Source organism: Pipistrellus hanaki, assembly GCF_964339955.1.
Source record: "Pipistrellus hanaki genome assembly, chromosome: 2".
NCBI lineage: Eukaryota > Metazoa > Chordata > Mammalia > Chiroptera > Vespertilionidae > Pipistrellus > Pipistrellus hanaki.
Window position 1 is genome coordinate 111,450,217 of NC_140504.1, and position 19,533 is coordinate 111,469,749.

The window sequence follows — 19,533 nt, forward strand, 5'->3', positions numbered from 1 at the left end:
ATATATCTTCTTTGGTGAAATGCCTTTTCAAATCTTGTGTCAATTTATTAGGTTGTTTTCTTATTTTTGAGTTGACTTGGTAACTTCTTTTTTTTACTCTCTATCTTATTTTATTATTTTAAAATCTTTATTGTTCAGATTATTACGTTGTTCCTCTTTTTATCCCCCATAGCTCTCCTCCACCAGATTTGCACCGCACCCTACCCAATGCCCTTAACCCTGCCACTGTCCTCATCCATAGGTGTATGATTTTTGTCCAGTCTCTTCCCCCCACACCTCTCCCCCTTGAGGATTGTCAGTCCACTACCTTTCTATGCCCCTGATTCTATTATATTCACCAGTATATTCTGTTCATCAGATTTTTTATTCACTTGATTTCTAGTGAAACAATGCAAGCTGCTGTAGGGCCTTGAGCCTTCTTTTGGATGTTCTGATTCTCTCTGACTCAGCTGCAGTTTATAGGTAAGTTTAGATTTCAAAGTACCAGGCCATTCACATGCAAAAGCCTCTGCACACAGCTTGGGTGGGGCGGAGTCTCAGGGCAAAACAAACAGCAATGGCTTTCCCTCAGCCCTGCCTTAAGAAGTCCCTGGATCTCAGAGTCCTTTGGTAATTGCTGCAAGCTCCTCTGAGAGAAAGCTGCCCTCAAGTTCTGCCCACTTCCAGACAGTCCACTTTCTCCCCATATGAGTCTGGGTACCCAGAATCTCACCTGGTACTGGAGTTAAAAGCTGTTGGGAACTTGTGTCTCCCTCTAGCTTGAGAAAGCCAGCCATGTACTCAGTTGCCAGCCATGTACTCATTCCGTGTGCACGCCTCCATACCTCTGCCTTCCACACCTGCTCTGAATCTCAGTGTCTTTTCTCTTTTCTTCTAGTTGCAGAACTTTCACTTAGCCAGTCTTCCTGTGTTTCTGGATTATGACCATTTTGTCTTTTAGTTGTAGTTTTGAAATTGGTGTGTAAGGCAGCAAGTTCAGGTGTTTACCTTTGCCACCATCTTGGTTTCCTCTCCTGATAACTTTCTTATACACTACAATTTCAAATTTCACATTTCTGGGTCCTCTGTTTCAGTCATTTAATCTACCTGTCTATTCCTGCCCTGAACCACACTGTTTGCATTACTGTGACTGTTTTATTACAGTAAGAAGGTATTTCATTCATATAAGACAAGTCCTCCTTTAATTTTTTCAAAATATTCTGTTATTTTCAAATTTTTATTACCATGTTTACTTTAGAATAATTTTATGCATATTCTCCCCAAATTATGCTTAGATATTTACCTGAAATGATAATGAATTAAATAAAATTATTTAGGAAAAATTATCCTTTTTACTATTGCCTTCCAATTCAAGAAAAGACAGGTCTTCTGGATTTATTCCCCCCCGCCCCCCAGATATTTGTATTTAGTCTGTTTTAATAGGCAGCACACAGCAACATCAGAGAAAAAAATCAGAAATGAAAATAGGACACAGAACATTTTGGCAGAACTCTGATTCTGTTCCAAACTGAACAGGCTTGGGACTGACCTGTGACAATGATGTTCTTTACATTTGTCCTATGTTAGATATTTGTAAAATGTACAGCATTAAATTTGAGGATTAGAAAGCAAACAGCCCCAGTTACAGTTAAGACTCCACTTCCTTGTGCAGCTCATAACTCTTTACAGTGAATGAAAACTCTTTCAGTTCTTTTTTCACCCAAGGGAGAGCTGACCTGTTATAGAAGCATTCTAAAGGAATCTACATGGCCACTGTGGATTGCAGCCATCATCTGTAGCTACACATTTATGACACATTAAAAAATGTCACTTTCTTCATTTTTAGAATAAACATAAGCCCATGTGAACATTTTTTTTCCTTTTGAAAAGCACTATTTAGCTTGATGTACAAAAGAATTTTTGTGAATAAAAATGCAATTCATCAGCCCACCTGCCAAGCTGTCTGAACTCTCCTTAAGTGATCAATTGATCAGTTCTATTTACAGGTTTCTCTTCTTGACATTACCAAGCCTAGCCTTTGCTTCATTTTCAATACACTGGTTTCTATAATAGACAATTTTGAAGGAAGAAAATGGATGTTGTATATCTGACTTAAAATCTTTTAAAGTTTTAATAAGAGTGTTCCCAGCTTCTATGAAGAAGCTTGATCCCACCCTGGCTGGGTGGCTCAGTTGCTTAGAGCATCTGCCCATCTACCAAAAGGTTATGAATTTGATTCCTAGTCAGGGCACATACCTAGGTTGTGTGTTCAATATCTGATCAAGGCCTCATGGAGTGGGGGACAACAGCAATAGAGTGAGCTCCCTGATGACAGGGATTTATTCTCAAATAATCCACCGTATCCACCTATCAAGTGCATGCCAGTGTCTAGCTCTGAGGGATTGAAAAGAAACATGGCCATGGTCTCAACCCTCCATGACCTTTTCTTTTAAAATTATTGTGGTATTGCCAAAACCAGTTTGGCTCAGTGGTAGAGCATCGGTCTGTGGACTGAGAGGTCCCGGGTTCGATTCCTGTCAAGGGCATGTACTTTGGTTGCTGGCACATCCCCAGTGGGGGGTGTGCAGGAGGCGGCTGCTCGATGTTTCTCTCTCATTGACGTTTCTAGCTCTCTATCTCTCTCCCTTCCTCTATGTAAAAAATCAATAAAATATATTTTTAAAAAATAAAATAAAATTATTGTGGTATAATCTATATCATATAAAATTGACCATTTAAACCATTTTTAAGTATACAGTTCTGAGACATTAGGTAACTCACATTGTTGTATAACCATCACCACCATTCATATTCAGGACTTTTTCATAATCCCAAACTGAAATGCTACACATATCAAACAATAACTTCTCGTTCTTTCTCCCCCAGCCTCTGACAACCACTGTTCTCTTTTCTGTGTCTATGAATGTTATGACCTCAGGCAATACCTCATATAAAAATGGAATCATACAATATTTGTCCTTTAGTTACTGGCTTATTTCACAAAACATAATGTCCTTTTGTTGTAGCATATATCAAAATTCCCTTTTAAAACTGAGTAATATTCCATTGTCGGAAAATACATTTTTTAAATTCATCTATCAATAGACACTTGAATTGTTTCTACTTTTCCTATTGTGAATAATACTGCTATAATTATGTGCAAATATCTGTTAGAGACTTTGCACCCAATTCTTAAAAGTGGAATTGCTGGGTTGTTGTGTTTTTCAAGATGGCAGTAGAGTAGGTGGATCTTTCTTGCACCTTCTCCCTGAACCAAACTGGAAGTAAAATTAAATTGGAGAACATTCACCCTGAACTGCCAACTGAAGGCAAGCAAATAGGATACTTTCAACAAGGAAGGGCAGAAACCACCTTGAGACTGCTATGAGCTCCTTATATAGTTTGGAAATTAACCCTTTATTGATGTATCAATGGCAAATATGTTCTCCCATGCAGTGGGCTCTCTTTTAACTTTGTTGATGGTTTCATTTCCTATGCTTTCCCTCCAATGCCTCCCACAGATTCTCCTCAGGTAACTCCAGTCCCAACCACCCTCCCTCCACAAAGCCTTGGTGAGTAGCAGTCTCAAGGTGTTTTCTGCCCTTGCATAGTTAAAATGGCCATATTATTCAAAGCATGGATAATGGAATCCCCATTAAAATATCAATGGAATTTTTAAAAGAAATAAAACAAAAAAATCATCAAATCTGTATGGAACCATAAAAGACCCTGCAGCCAAAGCAATCCTGAGAGAAAAGAACAAAACTGGAGATATGACATTCCCTGACTTCATGTTATACTACAAAGTGACAATAATCAAAACAGGATCTATTTCTTGCTTCACCATGGAAACCAGATGCGGGCTCTGGGAAGGGAATGTTCCTTTTTCAGTGGGGCAGCTGTGGTGAGATCCCTGTGACCTGGAGGGCCCACCTCCCAGGGCCACAGCCTGTGTGTCTGTCTGTGGCCTCCTCCATCAGTACAGTAGGGTGCAGAGAGAGGAGACACCATGACCCCCACCCTCACGGTCCTGCTCTGCCTCGGTGAGATTGGGGGGGGGGGGCAGCCCTGCTCTGTCAGGACCCCAGGACTCAGGGGGCTCATGGGGAGGAGGGTGCTGATCAGGGTTCAGAGCAAATCTCTCACAGGGACTCTCTTCCAGGGCTGAGTGTGGGCCTCAGGACCCCAGTGCAGGCAGGTGAGTCTCCCCAGGTGTCCCAGGTCCCACTCCTCACTCTGGAAGAGGAACCACACCACAGGCAGCCTGGGATGGAGAAGAGAAGAGCAGTTCTGGGCTGACAAATGGGAAACATCAGGGAAAGTTCTTGGCTGAGAGCTGGGGACTGAGGGTGGGAATGTCTTAGAACCCAGCTACTGGTTTCCTTCCAGGGACCCTCCCCAAACCCACTATCTGGGCTGAGCCCCGTGACCATCTGGTGTTAGGGCACCCCAAGGGCTAAGGAGTACCATCTAGAGAAAGAGAGAAGCCCATGATCATTGAAAAAACAGGAGCAACTGGAGCCAGGGGACAGGGCCAAGTTCTCCATCATATGCATGACAGAGCGTGATGCAGGGAAGTATGGCTGTCTCTACCACAGCCCTGCTGACTGGTCAGAGCGCAGTGACCCCCTGGAGCTGGTAGTGACAGGTGAGGGGACCCTCAGGGGTCCCAGCCTCAGGCTCTGCCCTCAGGAAGGGGGTCTGCTCTCAGGCTGTCTCTCTCTCACAGCTCAGCCCTGGGGAACCTGAAGGAGGTGTGAGCTCATTTAACATGCTATCTCCTCTTCTCCTAGGATCCTACAGCAAACCCAGCTTCTCAGCCCTGCCCAACTCTGTCGTGACTTCAGGAGGGAATGTGACTCTCCAGCTTGGCTCATGGTAGGGATTTGACAGGTTCATTCTGACTAAGGAAGGAGATCACAGGCTCTCCTGGACCTTGGACTCACAGCCACAGTTCAGTGGAGAGTCCCAGGCCCTTTCCCTGTGGGCCCCATGACCCCCAGCCACAGGAGGACGTTCAGATGCTATGGCTGCTACATGAACAGATCCCACGTGTGGTCATACCTTAGTGAGTTCCTGGTCTCAGGTAAGTCTCATTATTGTCTCATCCATGAATTGAGGCACCAGACTCATTGTTGGCATCTTTGCTGGGAGGGGAGCCCTTGTGAGAGATGGCGGGGGGCAGGGGGGAACAGAGGCTCCTGGACCAGAGACACAGAGAGAGACAGTGAGGCCTGGCACCAGGAGAGACAAAAGGGTTTATGGGAGGAGCCACTCCTTTAATTCACATCTGGCCTCCCCAGGTGAGTCTGGGAAGCCCTCCCTCCTGAGCCAGCAGGGCTCCATCGTGGCTTCTGGACAGAGCCTGATCCTCCAGTGTCGCTCTGATGTTGGCTATGACAGTTCGCTCTGCACATGGAGGGGGACAGGACCTCTCCCAGAGCCTTGTTCTGCAGCCCCAGACTGAGCCCTCTCAGGCCCACTTTCCCCCTGGGCACTGTGAGCAGGTCTCACGGGGGCCGGTACAGATGCTACAGTGGATAAACCTGTCCTCTGAGTGGTCAGCCCCAAGCAACTCCCTCGACATCTTGGTGGCAGGTGAAGAGCCAGTGGGTCCAGTCAGGGACCCAGACTCTGCACAAGCCCTGCTGGGGGTCTCAGGTGGTGAGACCAAAATGAGAGTGCAGGCCCCAGGGAGGGAGAAAGACAGAGAGGCAGGAGGTGTTAGGTGATAGGGGGAGACTCAAAGAAATAGAGACACAGAGAGGAGGGTTCTCAGAGAGAGGCCTGATCACTCTCAGGGCAGAACAAGGTGAGCAGGCAGCGCTCACCCTCCCTCCATCTCTCTAGGATGGCTGTCTGACACACTCTCCCTCTCAGTGCAGCCAGTCCCCAGGGTGGCCTCAGGAGTGAATGTGACCATGCTGTATCAGTCACAGAGCCAGAGGGACACTTTCCTTCTGTCCAAAGAGGGGGCAGCCAATCAGAGCACCAAGCTTGGCAGTACCAGGCAGAGTTCTGCATGAGTCCTGTGACCTCAGCACACGGGGGAACCTACAGGTGCTACAGCTCATGCAGCTCCTCCTCCTACCTGCTGTCACACCCCAGTGAGCCCCTGGAGCTCCTGGTCTCAGGTGAGGGCCCCTGAGCCTGTCTGCTGAGCTGTCAGCTCAGAATCCCATCCCCAGAACAAGCATGGGCTGGAAAGGAGTGGAGATACACTAGGGATGGTCACCCAGAAGATATTTATACTTCAGAGACCCTCCCCAATCCCACATGCATCTCTTCCCCTCACCTGAATCCTGAAGGTGCCAGGTGGGCAGTGAGAGGGTTTGAGTGGCCACAGTGTAGATGCAGGAGGAGTTTGAGTGAGGTGGGGACTCCAGGGTCCATCCCAGATTCTTACCCTTTTCTGACCTCCTTCTCAGGAACCTCTGGGACCCAGAACCCTACCCACAAGCCCCATATCCACAGCTGATAAACCCCTGGGTCCCCTCTGCTCAGAGGAAGCTAGAGCACCCCAGGGCGGTTCTGAATCTCTCAGAGGACCAAATGCCCTCCTGACACCTAAGATAGACTTGTGTCCCAGGGGAGGGATGCAGGGGGTGGCAAGGATTCCAGGAGAATTTCAGAGGGACTACAGGCCTCCAGGGACTCTGAGAATTCACCCCTCCTCCACCACAGAATCAGGCCTAAGAGGGGGAAGTGAGGCAGGTAGGGTGGTCATGGCAGAGGGAGATGTGGGGGCCCAGTCTCAGGAGGGAGAGCTGTACTCAACTGGGGAGAAGGCAGCATCAAACCCTCACCCATCCTGATCCTTAGGAGGCTTTGAGGATTGGACCCCTCTGCCCCACAGAGTTGGGCCCACAGAGGCTTAAATGAGGGTCTCTGTGGGGAGGTTGTGGGTGCCTCCATGGGGAACAGGGCCTGAGCTATGAAGGGGTTTATATCCCTCAAGGGACAGTGACTTGGACACACATTCCCTGTCTGAGCCTCAGTGTCTCCAGGTTTAAAAGGAGAGAATCCTTCTCCAGAGTTTAGATTTCCTGTTGGTCCTGGTCCTGACCTCCTGGAAGAGGGCCTCACAGGGAAGCCCCCAGGACGTGATGTTATGGGGCCTGTCCCCTCTGTCTCAGTGACAGTGATGCTGTACAGGGAGGGACAGGCAGGACAATGGTCCGAGCACCCAGTCTTCCCCCTCAGCTCAGGCTCAGCTCAGAGGCGGGATCAGTCCTGGGTCAGCTCCTGGCACTGCTGCTCTTGCTGTGGGGCTGGGCGGTCCCTTCTCTCCTCTGAGTGTCGAGTTCTTGTCTGCTTATCCCTGATCCCATCCTGCTCACAGGCTGCTGGGAGATGAGGTGATATAAGGGCCTCACAGAGCTCAGGAAGGCAGAGCCCCCAACCTAGCCTGACCTTCCCCAGAGAGCATCAGGGTGTGCAGGGTGGAGATGGAACTGAGAGAGACTCAGAGTCCACCCCTCACTCTGCCCCTCCTGTCCATGTTGTGCTGGGGGCGAGTAATGAGAAAGGACCCTCAGCTCCAGGTGAGACTTGGGCAGGAGCCTGCAGAGGAGCCTGGAGTACAAAGCTGGTGTCCCCCTGGCAGGGGGAGGGGGGACAGCATGAGGACAGCACAGGGAACTCACAGTCCTGGCTTCCAGCCCCACCCCGTCCAAGCGGGGTGGCCTGGGGCACTTGGTTAACCTCTCTGAGCCTCAGTGAAATGGGTGGTGGGGTCAAGCAATCCCTGGTGCATGACTGATGTGAGGTGAGAGGAGACGAGTGACAGACCCCAGCATGCACCTCAAACACAGTAGGTGCTCATTCAATGGCATCACTGCCTCATTCATGATGTCACTCATGTCCAAGGTCCCGAATGGAACATGAACATTCTGATCAGAGTCTCAGTTGCTCTGTTCTTCTGCTCTCCCTTCTCCTCTTCCTCCTCCTCCGACCCTGATGTCAGACCAAAGGCAGGACATCAGGTGGGTAGGAAACGGGGTGACCTGGGTCACAGGATGGAGAGGGGTTCAGAGCATCTGCCACAGGAAATCAAATAGATGGAGAAGGTGAGTTGGGAAAAGGATTTCTCCAGAAGCTCAATCAGAAAATGTAGAGAGAAAACACTCAATGTCAGCACAGGAATATGTATCTAAGATAATCTTTCATTATTGTCAATGCCATGAAATAGGAAACTTGCACACAGTGTACGTATGTTAAGGTAAGGTTCCCTCATTTTCAGTGGAATCACAGGGCTGGGCCAGGGGAGAGGGTTTGTTTCTAACCTCCCAAGGCTGACACTGTCCCTCTTGACCAGCCCAGAGAGGGGCTCATGTCCAACCTCCTTCAGGGACCACACACCCAGAGCCCAAGGACAGAGGCCAGCAGATCAGGTAATTCCTGCCCCAAAGTCCCCAAACATCCACATTCTATGGCCCAGCTCTGCCCCTAACTCTCCTGTCTCCACCCCCAGCTCCAGCCCAGCTGTGGACACCCAGGAAGAGCACCTCTGAGAGGAAGAGACAGCTGCTCTGGATGGGGGTGTTACAGGGTTTTTGGGACATGATGGGGGAGGGATCAGATGGGAGGGTGTGGGGCCAAGAGTGAGAAGGAATCAGATTGTACACTACCTGACCTGGCTCTGCACCTCACCCTGGGTTAGTGGACCATTGGGGAGCAGGCATGGCCTGCAGCCCTGTGATTTTGGGGATCTGCTAGGAGACACCCCCCTGTTCTGCCCCAGCAGATGCTGCTATGAAGGACCAGCCTTGGGAGAGCGTGGAGCTGGACCCTCAGGTGAGACCCCTTGCTCCTGTCCAGGCCACCTGTTTAATCCAGTGGACACTTCCCTGTCTCACCTCATCTGGGTCTCAGCAGCATCCACACTGACCTTCCCTCTGGACCCCCAGGTCGTCCGGCTGTAACTCACTCCTGGTTTACCTGTAACCTCATGGCCCCTCCTACAGGGTCTCCTGCACGCCCCACGCCCCCCACCCCCTGCCCCCCCTCCCCTTGCGGATCCAGCCAGAAACCCAGGTATGTGCCCTTGACTGGAATCAAACCAAGGACCCTTAAGTCCTCAGGCCAATGCTCTACCAATGAGCCAAACCAGCCAGGGCAATGGCAGAGATTTTACGGCTGAATCAGCAAGTTAGAGCCAACTATTTCTGGTTGACAAGAGGTTAACTTTATTTTTTTATTTTTTTTCTATTAATCCTCACACATGGAGATACATTTTCATTGATTTTGAGAGAGAGAGAGAGAGAGAGAGAGAGAGAGAGAGAGAGAGAGAGAGAGAGAGAGAGAGAGAGAGAGAGAACCACAGAGAGCTTCTGGAAGCAAGAAGAAGCAGGGACACTTTCTCAACCCCGTGCAGCCCAGTGAGACTGACTGTGACCTTGTGACCTCCAGAACCCAGAGATAAGAAATTATCTCCAGAACCCAGAGATAAGAAATTATCTTGTTTAAAGCCATGACATTTCTGGTCATCTCTTACAGCAGCAATAGGAAACCAACACAGACACTTCTGCTTCCTCTTGGCTAATGTTTGCATCGTATATCCTTTCATCGTTTTGCTTTGAACTGATTGGCACCATGTATTAAAGTGAACCTTGCCCTGGCCCAGTGGCTGAGTTTGTTGGAGTGCCATCTGGTGCACCAAAAGGTTGTGGGTTGAGTTCCAAGTCAGGTCACATACCTACATTGTGAGTTCAATCCCCAGTCAAGGGTGGGAGTGGGAACTAACAGATTCTCTCTCTCTCTCTCTCTCTCTCTCTCTCTCTCTCTCTCTCTCTCTCTCTCTGACTGCTATTATGGCAAGGCATGCTCTGCATCTTCCATCTCTGGACTGCTTCTCTTCTATCTTCATGGTTGGAGTAGTCCTGTCAATTCCTCTCCATTGCCAGAATCCACATGGTCTCAGAGTTGTTTTCTGAAAATATACAAACATATTCTCAACCAAAAGTTAATAAAAGAATATTTTCTATAAATTTGACTTGGGATCCTTTTTCATTTTTTTGCCCAAATGATTTTCCTCTAGCTTGTTCTGACACCATCTGTGTTTTTCATGGGTGTCTTGCTATTAATCCAGAACTGAAATATCATTGCTGACATGTACACATAAGGAACTGTTTGACTTTGAAATTGGGTCTCAAAAGAACTGTTGGCCCAGAAAGAAACTCACTACAGACTGATTCATATGCTTTCAGCATAATGATTATTGCTTGTCTCATTTTTTATTTTTATAAGTATATTTTCAGTAGGACATGATCTCACTCATCTAGGAGAAATGGTGAACAACATAGACTGATGAACAAGAACAGACCCAAAGATAAGGAGCCATGGGTCAGACTGTTGGACCTCAAAGGGAGGGTGGGGATAAAAGGGAGAGATCAAACAAAGGACTTACGTGCACACATATGAGCCTAACAAGTGGTCAAGGACAATAGGGGGGTGGGGGCTTGAGTAGGGAGGGGTGGGGGATTGGAATGGGGGGTTGAGGACAAATATGTAATACCTTAATCAATATATATATATATATATATATATATATATATATATAGGAACTTATATACTTATATGCATAGCCCATGGATACAGGCAAAGTGAAGACCTGGGAGAGTAGTTAGGGGCTGGGAGGAGGGGATAGAGGAGGAGAAAATTGGATATATCTGTAATACTACCAACAATAAAAAATATAATTTAAAAATTAAAAAATAAAAATATCATATTTCTATCCTTAAAAAATATTTAAAAAAATATCTGCCATTTAACTGCTTTCAGCATTTATATTTAATATGATTATCAGCATGTTGTTGTTAGGTGTCCCATATTATTCGTTGTTTCTGCATGTCACCCCTGTTATTTGATCTTCTGTTTTTTCCCTTACTGTTCCTCTTTTTAGTTTTTTTTAGTTTTTTGTTTGTTTGTTTGCTCTCTTTTTTTAGTATTCCATTCTAATGTATTTACTGGTATTCTAATTATAACTCTGTGCATGCTGTTTTTTGAAGGGGCTGTGGTATTACAATATAGATACCCAATTTCACAAATTCTACACAGAGTTCACATTTTACTTCTTCAAGTAAAATGCAAAAGCTTTACAGCCATATAGCACTTTATGCTATAGTTGTGACATGTATTACTTCTACATACATCACACACCCCACCAGACTTATTATTTGCTTTCAGCAACCATGCATATTTTTTTAAACATTAGAAGAGAAAAATATGTTATGACGTTTACTTAGCTATTTATTTAGATAGTTTTGTTCTCTGTTTATTCTTGAATTTCCAAATATCCCTCTAGGATCATTTCTTTTCTGCCCGAATAACTTATCACCGCTTTTAAGCACATCTGCTGGCAATAAATTTGCTCAGTGTTCCTTCCTCTGAGAATATTTTGCTTCCATTCCTGAAGAATACATCCAGAGGAATTCCAGGTTGGCTCTTCTCATCTCCCAGGACTTTAAAAATTATTTCACTCATCTAGGGGAAATGGTGAACAACATAGACTGATGAACAAGAACAGACTCAGAGATAAGGAGCCATGGGTCAGACCATTGGACCTCAAAGGGAGGGTGGGGATAAAAAGGAGAGGTCAGCCAAAGGACTTATGTGCATACATATATGCCTAACCAGTGATCAAGGACAATAAGGGGGTGGGGCATGAGTGGGGAGGGGTGGGGGATTGGAATGGGGGGTTGAGGACAAATATGTGATACCTTAATCAATAAAGAAATTTTTAAAAAATATTCCAACCACAATGGTTTCTGATTAGCAATCTGTAATCACTCCAATCATCTTTCTTCTGTATGATATGTGCCATTTTTCTCTGGACCTATGCAATATATTTCTACTAGCTTGACAGTTTGATCATGACCAATGTCGCCATGGACATGAAGATATATAACTGGGTTCCTTATGCATGTAAATGTATGACTTTCAGCAAATTTGTGAAATAGCTGATTATTTCCTCAAACCTGTTTTTTTTTCTTCATTGACATCATTGTCCTTTGTTGGGAGATCAATAACATGAATTGTGGCACAGGTCCCTGGGTCTGTCTGTGTCCATGTTGAAATCTGGGTTGCCTTCTATGTGGGTGCTTGCCCAGTGCTGGAGATGGAATTATCAGTGTGAGGGAGGAGCTCTGCTCAGGGGAGAAGGGGCCCAGAGGAGGCAGCAATGACTCAGAGGTTTCAAAGAAGAGCCATGAAGAAAAAGATGGTGCTGACCTACAGAAACAGGAAGTCAGTGAAGGGAAGTGTGTGGGGAAAGTCTACAGTCCCAGTGGGGCCCTGCTTTCCTCTGAGAAATGGAGATCAGTCTCCTAGGCATCTCCCAGGCCTCCCTCTTCCCTGGGGTGTCCTCCCTGGGACGGCCCCACTGGCTCCTCCAGGCACCAAGGAGAGTGGAGCATCCTTCACTTCCTCAATGGAGCACTTCAAAGAGACCATCAACTCACTCTATGTTCCTCATTGAGCGCTTCTGAGCAGTGCCCCCCACCCACCACAGATTCAAGATGTCTCTTCTGTGTCATCCAATCAGCCTCCTTCCCGGTACTCCAACCTAGACCCTACTTTTTTCCTCTTATCTCTTCTCCCCACCTCCTGAGGATCCTTCCTATAGCCCCATCTGGTCTGAGTCTGTCTGCTTCACACCTTCCACCAGTTTCCACCTTCAAAAGAGATCCAAGTTGTACATCTGATATTCAAGGCTGTGAATGGTCAGGTTGAGCTAAACTCACCAGCCCCCACAAATAGGACTCTCCCTCCACAACCCAACTCACCCAGTTACCCACACTCCCCTCCACACCAAACCACACTCCGAAATGGAGCTGTTGGAAAATTCTATGCAGTCAGGTGATTCAGTTGGTTGGAGCGTCATCCTGATATCCCAAGGTGGCAAGTTCAATCTCTGGTAAGGCCACATAAAAGAATCAAGCAATGAATGCATAAGAGGAACACACTCTCTCTCTTTCTCTTTCTCCCTCTGAACAAAGCCACCTCCTTTCCAACCTGTGGGACCAAGACCCATCCTGTTTCATCTGACTCAACTGAAAATAGACTTTGTGTTAAAGGTTTGTGTAAGAGTTATACGCAAAAACCACATCAATAACTTAAGACACTGACCAATAGACCATCCAGAGGCCAGGTGAAAGTTGGAATTTTATTATCAATAGCATTAATAATAAATAGAGCTGTTCTGCATGAAATTTTCATAGAGTGGTGGCCTTTCTAAATCAGAAATATTTTTGTACAATCTGTTAATTCAAGTTTATCCCATTGACTTGGAGCTAAAATCCCAAATATTTGCGTGGTTCACTAGACCTGTATGACTAGCCTTCACCTTTGCCTGACTGCTCTCACTTCTGACCACAGCTCGAGATTTTTTGGTCAAAGAGGATCACCCACCAGCACCACCACCTCTGGGCTTCTCCTTGCTCATGCCTTGGGTCAGTCCATGCCTGAGAAGGACACCCAGAATGTGGGTTGCATGGCATCTACCTGTCATTAAACCTCATATCTCATTTTCTTTATTCTCCCAATGGGTATATGAGATTGTAACTGAACTCTTTGTCACCTAAATATCTGTAACATCTGCTTCATTCACCTCTGCCCCATGAGTCCAGGGAAGGGATCCCTGATCTTCAGCTACTCGAAGGCCTGTAATACTGTCTAATTGCCTGACCAATGACGGCCCAGGGTTATTACTCCGTAATACTAACAAATTGCCTGAGCAATGACGGGCCAAGGTTATTTCTCAGTAAGTACTGCTTGATTGCCTAGCCAGTGGGAAAAGGGAAGAGAATTTCACTGACAGAGGTTCAAGAAAGGGAAGTGTCCAGAGGTCTAGAAAAGGCAGAGTCAGAATTGGGCCAGAAATTGGGTGGGGTTCTCTCCTGCCCTGTTCCTCCACCCTCCTCACCTGGGACAGCTGTCTTCCTCTGGATTTGCATTTGGCATGAGGTGGAGGCAGAACCTGTGATGTCTGGTGAGACTCGGATTAATCTCAGAGGTCTCACAGCTTGCTGTCCCCTACGGCCCACACTTCAGGGAAGTGCTACTTCCCTTCCTGTGAGGTCACTGATGAGGAACCAGTGACTTATCATTGGGGAGTGGACCTTGTCACACCTCATTTTTGCCTTTGTACCCAGGCTTTGTGGAGTTTATGTTCTCTGCACACTGGGGACCATGTGAGGAAGCACCCTGACCCAGAACCTTCCTGCCTTTCTCAGCCTCGGTAAGCTCCAGGGAAAGGAGGGATGGGGCAGACACAGCCCGTGGCCGTCACTGGGCTGACAGAATGGTGAAGGGAAGGGAGAAAACGTGTATGTGTGGAGTCTCAGGAAAGACAAGGGCATTCCCAAGTTCACACAGACTCTGTGAGAGGGAGGGGCTACTGATTCCTTCTGCTCTGCCCTGCACCCTGCACCATCATGTACTAGGACCAGGTTCACCCTCTGGATTGGGGTTGGAAAGAAGGTGGAGGCAGAGTATGGGGTGTCTGCTGAGACTTATATCTGGTCCTGAAGGTTCTTGGACCTGTTGAGTCCTCAGTCATCCTTCAGGGAGAGCAGAGTGAGGCTGATGAGGAAACAGGGACTTGTCACGTGGAACCAGAGTTCTGTCACATCCTTGCATCTGCTTGTCCTGCTGGGCTCTGTGGACTTTATCCATCATCAATGCCACTGGGGACCATGGCAGACAGCACCACAACCTTGACCTTCATTGTCTTCCTGGGCCTTGGTGAGTTTGTGGAGAAAGGAGGAGGGATGGGGACCTTTCCCTCCCAGGTCCTGACCTTGTGAGACCCCAGGACCCAGGAGATTAAGTTGGTACTGGACTCCTCAAGGAGGAGACATGCTCAGCCCCAGGTCTGTCCCCAGTGCTCAGGGGCCCAGACCAGGCCTGGGGCTTCTGTGTACGATTGGGGACAGTTCTCACAGGGACTCTCTTTCAGGGCTGCGTCAGAGCCCATGCAACCAGGTACAGGCAGGTGAGTCCACCCACACTTCCCGCTGTCCTCCTGCTTCAGGACAAACCCCCAGGGCAGCTTGGGAGACACGAGGTTTGGAATAATGGTGAACAAGCTGGAGAGGCCTGGACATGAAAACTGGGGAAGGTGGGAAGAAGAACGTCACAGAAATTTCAGGTCTGATTCCTTTCTAGGAGTCATTCCCAAACCCTCCATCTGGGCTGACCCAGGTCCCATCATCACCGAGGGGAGTCCTGTGACCATCTGGTGTCCGGGTCTCTGCAGGCTAGTGCCTACATTCTGTATAAAGAGAGGGGCTCAGAGCCCTTGGATACGAGGATCCCACAAGACTCCAGCAACAAAGCCGGTTTCCTCATTGAAGTCATGACATCACCTCACGCAGGGCTGTACCACTGTGCATATAACACCACTGGGGACATACTGTCAGAGCCAAGTAATCTTCTGCTCCTAGTGGTGACAGGTAAATGAGACAATGGGTCCCCTCCCCAGTGTGGGCTCCAGATCACAGGCAGAGGTTATAAAGTGTGGCCTCAGGGGACCCCACCACTCATAGTCCACAACTGGGGCATGAGAGTGATGGTCTCTTTAACACAGACCCTTTCTCCTCCCTCAGGATTCTATGGTGCACCCTCCCTCTCAGCCCAGCCAAGCCCTGTGGTGGCCTCAGGAGGGAATATGTCCCTCTCCTGTAGCTCACTGTTCACATGGGGCACATTCCATCTGCTGAAGGAGGGAGGGGCTGACCTGCCCCAACACATGGAAGCAGAACCCAGGATGCATGCTGGGACATGGCAAGCCATTTTTCCTCTGGGCCCCATGAGCCCCTCCCATGGAGGCACCTACAGATGCTATGGTTCTCCCAGCTCCAAACCCAACGTGTGGTCACAGCCCAGTGCCCCTCTGCACATCGAGGTCACAGGTGAGGGACAGGTCGGGTGTTTCCGACTGTTTCCTGGGTCCAAAATGACAGTGCTTTGTGTTAATTGGGACCCTAGGCTCAAAGGGGTCAGAGACACTGGCCTTTTGGGGAGAGACCCACAGGCGGGAGGCTTAGGGAGGGACATGTAAGACAACTATTTGTAAAGTTGAGTAAATGCACAACCCTTCAGAGAATTGCACACCTAATCTTGTAATTTGTGAGTAAGTGGTGTGATTCCCGTAAGTTTTCTAAATGGTAGTAAGAGCACATAGGAAAGCTCTTGTTTGGACACACTTATATCATGACCTGTGAGCCTCCCAAAGACTCTCTTCCTGTGGGTTTTTCAGATGATCCTCTGATATAAAATTATAATCCCCAACAGTCAAAGGAAATCCCACCTCTTTATTCCCGATGACATACCAATTTTTTCACTCCAGGTCTCATAGGATGGAAAGACGGACCAAAATGGGCCACTACTTCCCCTCCGGAAAACAGCTTAATTCACACCCAAAGTTATGTCAAGGAAAATCCACTTACAATTTTGCATTTTATATTGGAAGCCCTATGGCCACTATGTTCCTATCCATTCTCCTGTTTCATTAGGGTTTACTAGGAATGCTCTCTTTCCTGACAGATGCACGTCCCCCCATAATTATCTTTTCTCTGACCTTTAACCACATGACACACATTACAAAGGCTTCTTGGTGTCACCCATTTGGATATTAACCCAACTGTGGATCATCCATGTGCATTTTCTGAAGGTGACATTTACAGTTTTTGCATGGGTCACTGTAATGAGGAGAAGTCCATAATTTTTGTTTATATCTCAAGTTTTATAGCAAAATAGGGTAACAGATTGACAAGATTTCCAACTTTTGGGTGCTCACTCAATAATTAAATTAGGGGAGTTTTCTCTGTGACTGAAAGTTTTAGCCAGACGTGTGGACGTACTTGGTTATGACCTTTGTTGTACTTTGAGATAAAGCAAAAACTCACACCATTAGCATCAATATGCCCACATTTCTCATTTGGAGAACATATCTACACTGTATGTATTCATTTGTATAATTGTAGAATAAATGAGTTAAACCCTAGTTGGTTTGGCTCAGTGGATAGAGCGTCTGATATGGAATGAAGGGTTAGGCCCAGGTTCAATTTTGGCCAGAAGTACATATCCGGGTTGCATGCTTGGGGTGTGCAGGAGGCAGCTAGTCAATGATTCTCTCTCATCATTGATGGTTCTATCTATTCCTCCCTATCCCTTCCTCTCTGAAGTCAATAAAAATATATTTAATAAATAAATAAAGGAGTTAATGAAAGAATAAATAGATGAACAATCCAGGTGACGATGACTATGCAGAACCCAGAGAGGAGATGCCTGGGTGCTGTCAATATAAATTACTAAGTGGATTTGCCTCAACATAACTTTGGGTGTGAATTAAGCTATTTTTCGGAGGGGAAGCTGTAGCTCATTTTGGTCCATCATTCCAATCTATGGGACATGAAGTCCAGATAGCTGCTCCATGTGGGAATCTCTCAGCTATAGGGGAATAAGCTCAAGGGGTCTTGAGTATCAGGCTGAACACAGAACACACAGCTCTTAGTTATTTCTGAATTGGGATCATTTTTCTACCACCCTCAGTACTTGGGCACAGCTAACTCTGATAAAGGTGACTAAGAGCAGGTGCTGAGTTCAGACATCACAGGGACGCTGATGTCAGTGGGAGGTGGGAATCATGGTAGACACCAGAACCCTGGAGATTTGGGTCTTCCCTGACCTTTGTGACCTTTGTATCCACATTTTCCAGCCTCCAAACCCCAAGACTACACAGTGGAGAATCTCATCCGGATGGGTGTGGCTGGTTTGGTCCTGGTAGTCCTTGGGGTGCTGCTATTTCAGGCTCGAAATGACACCAGAAGAACCCATGATGCAGCCAGGATGTGAACACAGAGCTAACAACGCACCATTCAGAGTGGGGCAGCCCTGGAGCCCATCTGATGACCCCAGGAGGTGCTGAAAGACAATGTGAACCATAATTGGGGAAACTTTCTGCTGAGAATGACCAGTCGAGAGGACTTGGTAGGTTTGGTTTGGGTGCAGGAAAACTTGGGCCATGTCCCAGTAGAAGATGCCTCTTCCATCCACATGGGGTTCTGTCTCTTGCTCCCTGTGCTCTTTGACTCTCTTCCACTGCCCTTCCATTCTATACCTCTGACATGAGGGTCCATCTCACATGGCTGGTTTGGATTCACATCTATACATCCCTTCATGCTGGGTCACATCCATCCCAAGAAATTGTGGTATCTTCATAACCCTGGGATTGTTTTTAAACCAAAAAGAATAAAGTAAAACAAAATAATAAAGCCCTGATACCTGTTCCACGTGGTTCTGCCCATTGCACATCTCCACCCCTCCTACCATCTCCAGGTGGCTGCTTCTTTGTATCCTTACTTGAGAACTTCTGTTTATCTAGATTTCAGGTGGTTTTGAATGCTGATTGTTCTGTAGTTTATTGTGATTTTGCAGTGATCATGGGAGGATTTGAGTACATCCTTTACTTTTCCGACTATCTTGAGCAGAAGTCACAATATTTTGATAATAAATAAGTAATTTTGAATTGTTTGCATCATTGTATTTAATAATATATAAGGTTTGTTTTAAGTTGCTTTTCAAAAAATTTCCAAACCCATTTTAAATTGATTCAGATTTGTTTGTTTTATACACTTACATCTATCAGTTTGGAGGTCACACATGCATTTTCAATATGAATAATTACCACCATTGTTAATACAGTAAACAGGTTTGTATGCCAATCACTATCTGCAACAATAACTGTCCACCTGGAGCAATAGGATCACTGTGCCTCGGTGTTTCTACCCAAGGGTCATTGCTGATACCAGCTGCATGAAAGGCTCTGCAGCAGATGTGGCCACAGGGTTAGGAGAAGATTACTTGAGAAAGTTGTCCTATGAACGTGGATATGAACTTTTGAAAGGTCCACCTTTACATAGACCAATTTCCCTAAAAGGATAGGCCTTGGAAAGATCACTGACCCCCAATCCGCCCCCCCCAAAAAAAAATCAAACTAAAAAAATCCTAATCTGTAGCAGCACCTGGATCTGCCAGTGACCTTGATGTTACGATGGGTGTGCCAAGCCACCATGGCCATGGGTGAAACTAAGAGAGGGCCGTAAATGATAGAGAAAAGAGACAGGGGAATAAAGTTGGGGCTAGGTGGGATGCTGCTCTCTCTGATGGAGAAACAGCACCAAGTCCTGCAAACCAAGTTTTTATTTTATAGCCAGATTCCAGGAGACAAAGTAAGGGCGTAGTCAAGATGTTTATAGTTGTCCCTTGGGTTTGGAATATACTCAGTTACATGCACCTGATCAAGCTGTGTTTACTTGTTTTACCTCCTGCAGCCCATATCACTCAGCCATGTGGGCCCACAGGTTCAGACAATAAGGTCAAGCTTACAACTATAGCCTTTGGCTGTAATTGTGCTGGGACTGGCACATGCCTTTGCGAGGAGAGGATAATGCCCTCTCATTAGTCCCAGACTTGAACCTATCCGAACGCTGTAGCCACTCTCCACACATAGGTCTTCATCACTATTGAATTCAGGACAAACTTTTTATT

General features: G+C 46.8%; 1 pseudogene across 1 annotated transcript; it reads left to right on the forward strand.

The window, feature by feature from the left end:
• The first annotated feature begins 3,988 nt into the window (after positions 1-3,988).
• Positions 3,989-18,511, forward strand: LOC311615438 (leukocyte immunoglobulin-like receptor subfamily A member 6; annotated as a pseudogene). The gene is made up of 9 exons (XR_014797033.1): positions 3,989-4,022; positions 4,142-4,177; positions 4,369-4,627; positions 4,773-5,065; positions 5,283-5,577; positions 5,830-6,113; positions 15,148-15,434; positions 15,588-15,893; positions 17,702-18,511. The product of XR_014797033.1 is annotated as a leukocyte immunoglobulin-like receptor subfamily A member 6 (transcript).
• The last annotated feature ends 1,022 nt before the right edge of the window (positions 18,512-19,533 follow it).